The sequence below is a fragment of the Salmo salar genome, chromosome 06 (assembly GCF_965601325.2).
Source record: "Salmo salar chromosome 06, fSalSal1, whole genome shotgun sequence".
Lineage (NCBI taxonomy): Eukaryota > Metazoa > Chordata > Actinopteri > Salmoniformes > Salmonidae > Salmo > Salmo salar.
Genome location: NC_138296.1, coordinates 12,752,501 through 12,762,053, shown reverse-complemented (window position 1 = coordinate 12,762,053; position 9,553 = coordinate 12,752,501).

Sequence of the window (9,553 nt, the reverse complement as noted above, 5' to 3'; positions counted from 1 at the left end):
CCTGGATGTTGCACAGAAAGAGAGGAAAACAGGAGAGGGGAGAGGTGGAGGAGTGGAGAGAGACAGTTGGAACGACATATTTTCAAGGAAATGCTTTTACTACTAACCCCCCACTCACCCATCCTCCCCCCTCTTCCACACCCCTCCATTACTGGGCCAAGGTCAGGTCTATGACTGTTACGTAACCTCTACCTGAGAAGCTAGTCTTGACCCACAAGCATGTTAACCACCCATTACTGACACTAAACTACTGGTGTAAATCTCCCTGGATGACACACTGCCACCAGGAGGCTACAGCAGACTGGAGGAGGTGGGAGGAAGGAGGAGAGAAGGGGGAGAGGAGAAAGTACTACATTACTTGGAGGTGGTGGAAGGGTGGAAGGGGGGAAGGGAGGAGAGAGGGAGGAGTAAGAGAAGGAGGGAGGGAGGAGTAAAAGAAGGATGGAGGGAGGTGGGGGGAGGGAGGGAGGTGGTGAGGGGAGGGAGGAGTAAGATAAGGAAGGAGGGAGGTGGTGGTGGAGGGAGGAGTAAGCGAAGGAAAGTAGGAGGTGGTGGTGGGGGGAGTAGGAGAAGGAGGGAGGGAGGGAGGGGTAAGAAAAGGAATGAGGGAGGGAGGGAGGGAGGGAGGGAGGGAGGGAGGGAGGGAGGGAGGGAGGGAGGGGGGAGGGAGGGAAAAGTAAGAGAAGGTAGGTGGGAGGTGGGGGGGAGGGGGGAGGGAGGGAAGGAAGGATACGAGAAGGAAGGAGGGAGAAGGTGGGGAGGGAGGAATAGAAGGAAGGAGAGAGAGAGGGAGGAGTAAGAAAAGGAATGAGGGAGGTGGTGGGGAGGGAGGTTGTAATAGAAGGAAGGAGGGAGGTGGTGGGGGGAGGGAGGAGTGATAGAAGGAAGGAGGAAGGTGGTTGAGAGGGAGGGAGGGAATGAGGGAGGTGGTAGGGAGGGAGGGAGGAGTAAGAGAAGGAAGGAGGGAGGTGGTGGTGGGGGAGGAGGAGTAAGAGAAGAAAGGAGGGAGGTGGTGGGGGGAGGGAGGGAGGAGTAAGAGAAGGAAGGAGGGAGGTGGTGGTGGTGGGGAGTAAGAGAAGGAAGGAGGGAGGTGGTGGGGGGAGGGAGGGAGGAGTAAGAGAAGGAAGGAGGGAGGTGGTGGTGGGGGATGAGTAAGAGAAGGAAGGAGGGATAGAGCCTCTACCTCTATCCTGTCTCCCCTCTCTGTGACACAGATGTAGGGTTAGCATGGTTCAGACAGAGCTCTGGCTGGCTTGGCTGGTTTTACACAAGGAACCCAAGCAGGGCTGCCAGCCGAACGGATTAAGTAGAGTAGAGAGGTGTAAAGTAGACTGCCTTGGTTAGCCACTCGGTTGCAGTGAGAAGGGGAAAAACACCCCCTGCTGTTGTCTCAGTGGAGTAGAGAGCTGCAGGACTGGCTCGGTCAGGTTAGTGGCAGTGGGGAGAGACTATAAAAGCACTTGGACAATGTGAGCAGTGAAGCAGCGGAGCAACTTTCGTGTGATTGCATGCCAGTCTGGTGCTTAGGGATGCTCAATGGGGTTCATGTTTTATGGAGCTTGCAGCCTACCTGGTGTGTGTGTGTGTGTGTGTGTGTGTGTGTGTGTGTGTGTGTGTGTGTGTGTGTGTGTGTGTGTGTGTGTGTGTGTGTGTGTGTGTGTGTGTGTGTGTGTGTGTGTGTGTGTGTGTGTGTGTGACTGTGGCGTGTGTGTGTGTGTGTGTGTGTGTGTGTGTGTGTGTGTGTGTGTGTGTGTGTGTGTGTGTGTGTGTGACTGTGGCGTGTGTGTGTTTGCCCATGTGTGTGTGACTGTGGCCTTTGTCTCAGAGACGTTACCAGTGTGTGTGTGTGTGTGTGTGTGTGTGTGACTGTGGCGTGTGTATGTGTGACTGTGGCCTTTGTCTCAGAGACATTACCAGTGTGTGTGTGTGTGACTGTGGCGTGTGCATGTGTGACTGTGGCCTTTGTCTCAGAGACATTACCAGTGTGTGTGTGTGACTGTGGCGTGTGCATGTGTGACTGGCCTTTGTCTCACAGACATTACCAGTGTGTGTGTGTGACTGTGGCCTTTGTCTCAGAGATATTACCAGTGTGTGTGTGTGTGACTGTGGCCTTTGTCTCACAGACATTACCAGTGTGTGTGTGTGACTGTGGCCTTTGTCTCACAGACATTACCAGTGTGTGTGTGTGACTGTGGCCTTTGTCTCAGAGATATTACCAGTGTGTGTGTGTGACTGTGGCCTTTGTCTCACAGACATTACCAGTGTGTGTGTGTGACTGTGGCCTTTGTCTCAGAGACATTACCAGTGTGTGTGTGTGACTGTGGCCTTTGTCTCAGAGATATTACCAGTGTGTGTGTGTGTGTGTGTGTGTGTGTGTGTGTGACTGTGGCGTGTGTATGTGTGACTGTGGCCTTTGTCTCAGAGACATTACCAGTGTGTGTGTGTGTGACTGTGGCCTTTGTCTCAGAGATATTACCAGTGTGTGTGTGTGACTGTGGCCTTTGTCTCAGAGACATTACCAGTGTGTATGTGTGACTGTGGCCTTTGTCTCAGAGACATTACCAGTGTGTGTGTGTGACTGTGGCCTTTGTCTCAGAGATATTACCAGTGTGTGTGTGTGTGACTGTGGCCTTTGTCTCAGAGATATTACCAGTGTGTGTGTGTGACTGTGGCCTTTGTCTCACAGACATTACCAGTGTGTATGTGTGACTGTGGCCTTTGTCTCAGAGACATTACCAGTGTGTGTGTGTGACTGTGGCCTTTGTCTCAGAGACGTTACCAGTGTGTGACCACAGCGTGGAGCCTGGATGGAGGTTGGATTCCACTTCAGCTGTCAGGTTATAATAAGGTGCTTTTATCTCTGAGACCCAGTCTGACCCAACCTGAGACCCAGTCTGACCCAACCTGAGACCCAGTCTGACCCAATCTGGCCTGGCTGGGAGGAAAGATAAAGAGAAAGAACCAGGGTGGTGTTGGTGGTGGGGGACCATAGTGGGCAGGGGGAAGCTGCTCTCTCAGTGTGGGCATGAAAAGGTCTCCTGGCCTTTTGGCCAACTCTGGCCTTGGAAGTCATGCAGGCCCTAGTCAACGCCTGGCCTCCTGGCTCTAGTTCTAGGCTGACCTCCTGGCCCTAGTCAACGCCTGGTCTCCTGGCTCTAGTTCTACCCTGACTTCCTGGCCCTAGTTCAAGCCTGACCTCCTGGCCCTAGTTCTACCCTGACCTCCTGGCCCTAGTTCTACCCTGGCCTCCTGGCCCTAGTTCTAGCCTGACCTCCTGGCCCTAGTTCTACCCTGACCTCCTGGCCCTAGTTCTAGCCTGACCTCCTGGCCCTAGTTCTAGCCTGACCTCCTGGCCCTAGTTCTAGCCTGACCTCCTGGCCCTAGTTCTAGCCTGGCCTCCTGGCCCTAGTCAACGCCTGGCCTCCTGGCCCTAGTTCAAGCCTGACCTCCTGGCCCTTGTCAATGCCTGGCCTCCTGGCTCTAGTTCTACCCTGACCTCCTGGCCCTAGTTCTAGCCTGACCTCCTGGCCCTAGTTCTACCCTGGCCTCCTGGCCCTAGTCAACGCCTGGCCTCCTGGCTCTAGTTCTACCCTGACTTCCTGGCCCTAGTTCAAGCCTGACCTCCTGGCCCTAGTTCTAGCCTGACCTCCTGGCCCTAGTTCAAGCCTGACCTCCTGGCCCTAGTTCTAGCCTGACCTCCTGGCCCTAGTTCTACCCTGACCTCCTGGCCCTAGTTCTAGCCTGACCTCCTGGCCCTAGTTCTAGCCTGACCTCCTGGCCCTAGTTCTAGCCTGACCTCCTGGCCCTAGTTCTAGCCTGGCCTCCTGGCCCTAGTCAACGCCTGGCCTCCTGGCCCTAGTTCAAGCCTGACCTCCTGGCCCTTGTCAATGCCTGGCCTCCTGGCCCTAGTTCAAGCCTGGCCTCCTGGCCCTAGTTCAAGCCTGGCCTCCTGGCCCTAGTTCTACCCTGGCCTCCTGGCCCTAGTCCTAGCCTGGCCATGACCTACTCTGGCTCTGGTTTTGACCCTGGTTCTGGACGTTGGCCGGGGAAGGCAGGAGGCTCCGGTCCAGAAGGACTTGCCCCAGGCTCTCCATCTGATGCCGGTTCCTCTATCATCACACGCATCGACTCCACCCTGATAACCTACCCTCTCTCTATCATCGACCCCACCTTGATAACCTACCCTCTCTCTATCATCGACCCCACCTTGATAACCTACCCTCTCTCTATCATCGACCCCACCCTGATAACCTACCCTCTCTCTATCATCGACCCCACCCTGATAACCTACCCTCTCTCTATCATCGACCCCACCCTGATAACCTACCCTCTCTCTATCATCGACCCCACCCTGATAACCTACCCTCTCTCTATCATCGACCCCACCCTGATAACCTACCCTCTCTCTATCATCGACCCCACCCTGATAACCTACCCTCTCTCTATCATCGACCCCACCCTGATAACCTACCCTCTCTCTATCATCGACCCCACCCTGATAACCTACCCTCTCTCTATCATCGACCCCACCCTGATAACCTACCCTCTCTCTATCATCGACCCCACCCTGATAACCTACCCTCTCTCTATCATCGACCCCACCCTGATAACCTACCCTCTCTCTATCATCGACCCCACCCTGATAACCTACCCTCTCTCTATCATCGACCCCACCCTGATAACCTACCCTCTCTCTATCATCGACCCCACCCTGATAACCTACCCTCTCTCTATCATCGACCCCACCCTGATAACCTACCCTCTCTCTATCATCGACCCCACCCTGATAACCTACCCTCTCTCTATCATCGACCCCACCCTGATAACCTACCCTCTCTCTATCATCGACCCCACCCTGATAACCTACCCTCTCTCTATCATCGACCCCACCCTGATAACCTACCCTCTCTCTATCATCGACCCCACCCTGATAACCTACCCTCTCTCTATCATCGACCCCACCCTGATAACCTACCCTCTCTCTATCATCGACCCCACCCTGATAACCTACCCTCTCTCTATCATCGACCCCACCCTGATAACCTACCCTCTCTCTATCATCGACCCCACCCTGATAACCTACCCTCTCTCTATCATCGACCCCACCCTGATAACCTACCCTCTCTCTATCATCGACCCCACCCTGATAACCTACCCTCTCTCTATCATCGACCCCACCCTGATAACCTACCCTCTCTCTATCATCGACCCCACCCTGATAACCTACCCTCTCTCTATCATCGACCCCACCCTGATAACCTACCCTCTCTCTATCATCGACCCCACCCTGATAACCTACCCTCTCTCTATCATCGACCCCACCCTGATAACCTACCCTCTCTCTATCATCGACCCCACCCTGATAACCTACCCTCTCTCTATCATAGATATAGATATTAGATATTATCATAGATGATAAACAGAAGTGAAAATAATAATAACACATTTACAGTTAACATTACACCCACAAAAGTTCCAAAAGAATAAAGACATTTCAAATGTCATATTATGTCTATATACAGTGTTGTAATGATGTGCAAATGGTTAAAGTACACAATGGAAAATAAATAAACATTAATATGGGTTGTATTTACAATGGTGTTTGTTCTTCACTGGTTGCCCTTTTCTTGTGGCAACAGGTCACACATCTTGCTGCTGTGATGTTTCACCCAATAGATTTTGGATTTTTTCAAAATGTGATTTGTTTTCAAATTCTTTGTGGATCTGTGTAATCTGAGCGAAATATGTGTCTCTAAAATGGTCATACATTTGGGAGGTCAGGAAGTGCAGCTCAGCTTCCACCTCATTTTGTGGACATTGTGCACATAGCCTGTCTTCTCTTGAGAGCCAGGTCTGCCTTTGGCGGCCTTTCTCAATAGCAAGGCTATGCTCACTGAGTCTGTACAAGATTTCTTTAAGTTTGGGTCAGTCAGTGGTCAGGTATTCTGCCACTATGTATTCTCTGTTTAGGGCCAAATGGCATTCTAGTTTGCTCAGTTTTTCTGTAATTATATTTTTGTTTTCTCATGATTTGGTTGGGTCTAATTGTGTTGCTGTCCCGGGGCTCTGTGGGATCCCTCTCTCTCTCTGCTCCTGACTTGGTTTGACCTACTCAGTAAGTCCTACTAGGTTTAAAACAGACTGTATTAGCCCACTGAGCTAAAGCCTATGCATTACCTTGGGGTTGCTAATGCAAATGTTCCGGGTCTCACAGAGCACCAGAGTCTCCAGACGAGCTTCAATGCCATACAACTCTCCTTCCGTGGCCTCCAACTGCTCTTAAATACAAGTAAAACTAAATGCATGCTCTTCAACCGATCGCTGCCCGCACCTGCCCGCCCGTCCAGCATCACTACTCTGGACGGTTCTGACTTAGAATATGTGGACAACTACAAATACCTAGGTGTCTGGTTAGACTGTAAACTCTCCTTCCAGACTCACATCAAACATCTCCAATCCAAAGTTAAATCTAGAATTGGCTTCCTATTTCGCAACAAAGCATCCTTCACTCATGCTGTCAAACATATCCTCGTAAAACTGACCATCCTACCGATCCTCGACTTCGGCGATGTCATTTACAAAATTGCCTCCAATACCCTACTCAGTAAACTGGATGCAGTCTATCACAGTGCCATCCGTTTTGTCACCAAAGCCCCATATACTACCCACCACTGCGACCTGTACGCTCTCGTTGGCTGGCCCTCGCTTCATACTCGTCGCCAAACCCACTGGCTCCAGGTCATCTACAAGACCCTGCTAGGTAAAGTCCCCCCTTATCTCAGCTCACTGGTCACCATAGCAGCAACCACCTGTAGCACGCGCTCCAGCAGGTATATCTCTCTGGTCACCCCCAAAGCCAATTCCTCCTTTGGCCGCCTCTCCTTCCAGTTCTCTGCTGCCAATGACTGGAACGAACTACAAAAATCACCAAAACACTTATCTCCCTCACTAGCTTTAAGCACCAGCTGTCAGAGCAGCTCACAGATCACTGCACCTGTACATAGCCCATCTATAATTTAGCCCAAACAACTACCTCTTCCCCTACTGTATTTATTTATTTATTTAGCTCCTTTGCACCCCATTATTTCTATTTCTACTTTGCACTTTCTTCCACTACAAATCTACCATTCCAGGGTTTTACTTGCTATATTGTATTTACTTTGCCACCATGGCCTTTTTTGCCTTTACCTCCCTTATCTCACCTCATTTGCTCACATTGTATATAGACTTATTTTTTTTACTGTATTATTGACTGTATGTTTGTTTTACTCCATGTGTAACTCTGTGTTGTTGTATGTGTCGAACTGCTTTGCTTTATCTTGGCCAGGTCGCAATTGGAAATGAGAACTTGTTCTCAACCTGCCTACCTGGTTAAATAAAGGTGAAATAAATCAAAATAAATAAAGTCTGATTGACAGCTGAGTTTATCCCTATTATGGATGAATACAGAGGATTACCCTGACCTCTGACCTGAGGCTCTTACTCTCCCTGGAACACCTCTCCTCCTTCTTTTCTCTATAGGATCTGAGCTTGGTTTGACCCCACCAAGCCACCATAGATCAAAGCAGTAGCAGTAAGAGAAAGGCGAATTGGGGTTAGAGGGTCTTCCAAGAGGAGAACTCATTAGAATTCTCATAGCATGTAGAACTGAATGCTGAGGTTTTAGGCCAGATAAGAATCCCAGTAGGTAGCCATGAACCTGACCATTGAACCTGACTCCTCTCTCTCTCTCCCTCCTCCTCTCTACTCCCTCCTCTCTTTCCCCCTCTAGAAGTATAGTGATGAGGTTTCCCAGCCCCCCCTATCTAACCCTCAGCAGGTGGCTATGTCTATGACCCTTACTGAACCTTATGAAGTCTATAGAGAGGGGACTAGTGGACTGAGTCTACCTCCCTCCTCTCTCTCCCTCTCTCCTCTCCTTCCACTCTCTCTGCTTCTTATTCTGTCTATTGTAGGGGACATAGTGGACTGGTCCAATACAGAATACAGGATCAACTAGTAGGGGACATAGTGGACTGGTCCAATACAGAATACAGGATCTACTAGTAGGGGACATAGTGGACTGCTCCAATACAGAATAGAGGTTCAACTAGTAGGGGACATAGTGGACTGGTCCAATACAGAATAGAGGATCAACTAGTAGGGGACATAGTGGACTGGTCCAATACAGAATACAGGATCTACTAGTAGGGGACATAGTGGACTGATCCAATACAGAATAGAGGTTCAACTAGTAGGGGACATAGTGGACTGATCCAATACAGAATACAGGATCAACTAGTAGGGGACATAGTGGACTGATCCAATACAGAATAGAGGTTCAACTAGTAGGGGACATAGTGGACTGATCCAATACAGAATACAGGATCAACTAGTAGGGGACATAGTGGACTGATCCAATACAGAATACAGGAACAACTAGTAGGGGACATAGTGGACTGATCCAATACAGAATAGAGGTTCAACTAGTAGGGGACATAGTGGACTGATCCAATACAGAATACAGGATCAACTAGTAGGGGTCATAGTGGACTGATCCAATACAGAATACAGGATCAACTAGTAGGGGACATAGTGGACTGATCCAATACAGAATACAGGATCAAACTAGTAGGGGACATAGTGGACTGATCCAATACAGAATACAGGATCAACTAGTAGGGGACATAGTGGACTGATCCAATACAGAATACAGGATCTACTAGTAGGGGACATAGTGGACTGATCCAATACAGAATACAGGATCTACTAGTAGGGGACATAGTGGACTGATCCAATACAGAATACAGGATCTACTAGTAGGGGACATAGTGGACTGATCCAATACAGAATAGAGGATCTACTAGTAGGGGACATAGTGGACTGATCCAATACAGAATACAGGATCTACTAGTTGGGGACATAGTGGACTGGTCCAATACAGAATACAGGATCTACTAGTAGGGGACATAGTGGACTGATCCAATACAGAATACAGGATCAACTCGGTATTGTGCTGGAAGAACCTCTTCTCTTCTGACATGAATAATAGTACAGTCGTTTATTATACACATTTAATCAAAAGCGACTTGCAGAACTGTCAACATTGACAATGACGGAGACCAATATATTCATCATACATGGTCTGTGTAGTGTTCTGTATTGGATTGAAAACCACTGTCCTGTTGTCAGCATATCTCTACTGCACTGTACTTCCTCTCTCTTTCTGTGAACAAATCAGCACTTTGCAGGAAATAAACCTTTATCTGTAATGGCTAGTCCTCTGTTACCTCTATTACACTCTTTTGAGTGAGGAGGTAATATTAATATTATCTATGTGAATGTCACTCATACTGGTTGACACAAAGACAGAAGGTCCACACACACACACTTTCACACAGACACGTGAGGATACAAACTGCAGCACACACAGAGGCATGCAAATATACATCATGCATCTCTATCTCTCTCTCTCTCCCTCTCTCTCTCTCTAAATAGGGTATGTCTAAATACACTTACAGGCACCATAATTGCTCCCCGTGGGCATATAATAATAAAACAATGTAGACTATGG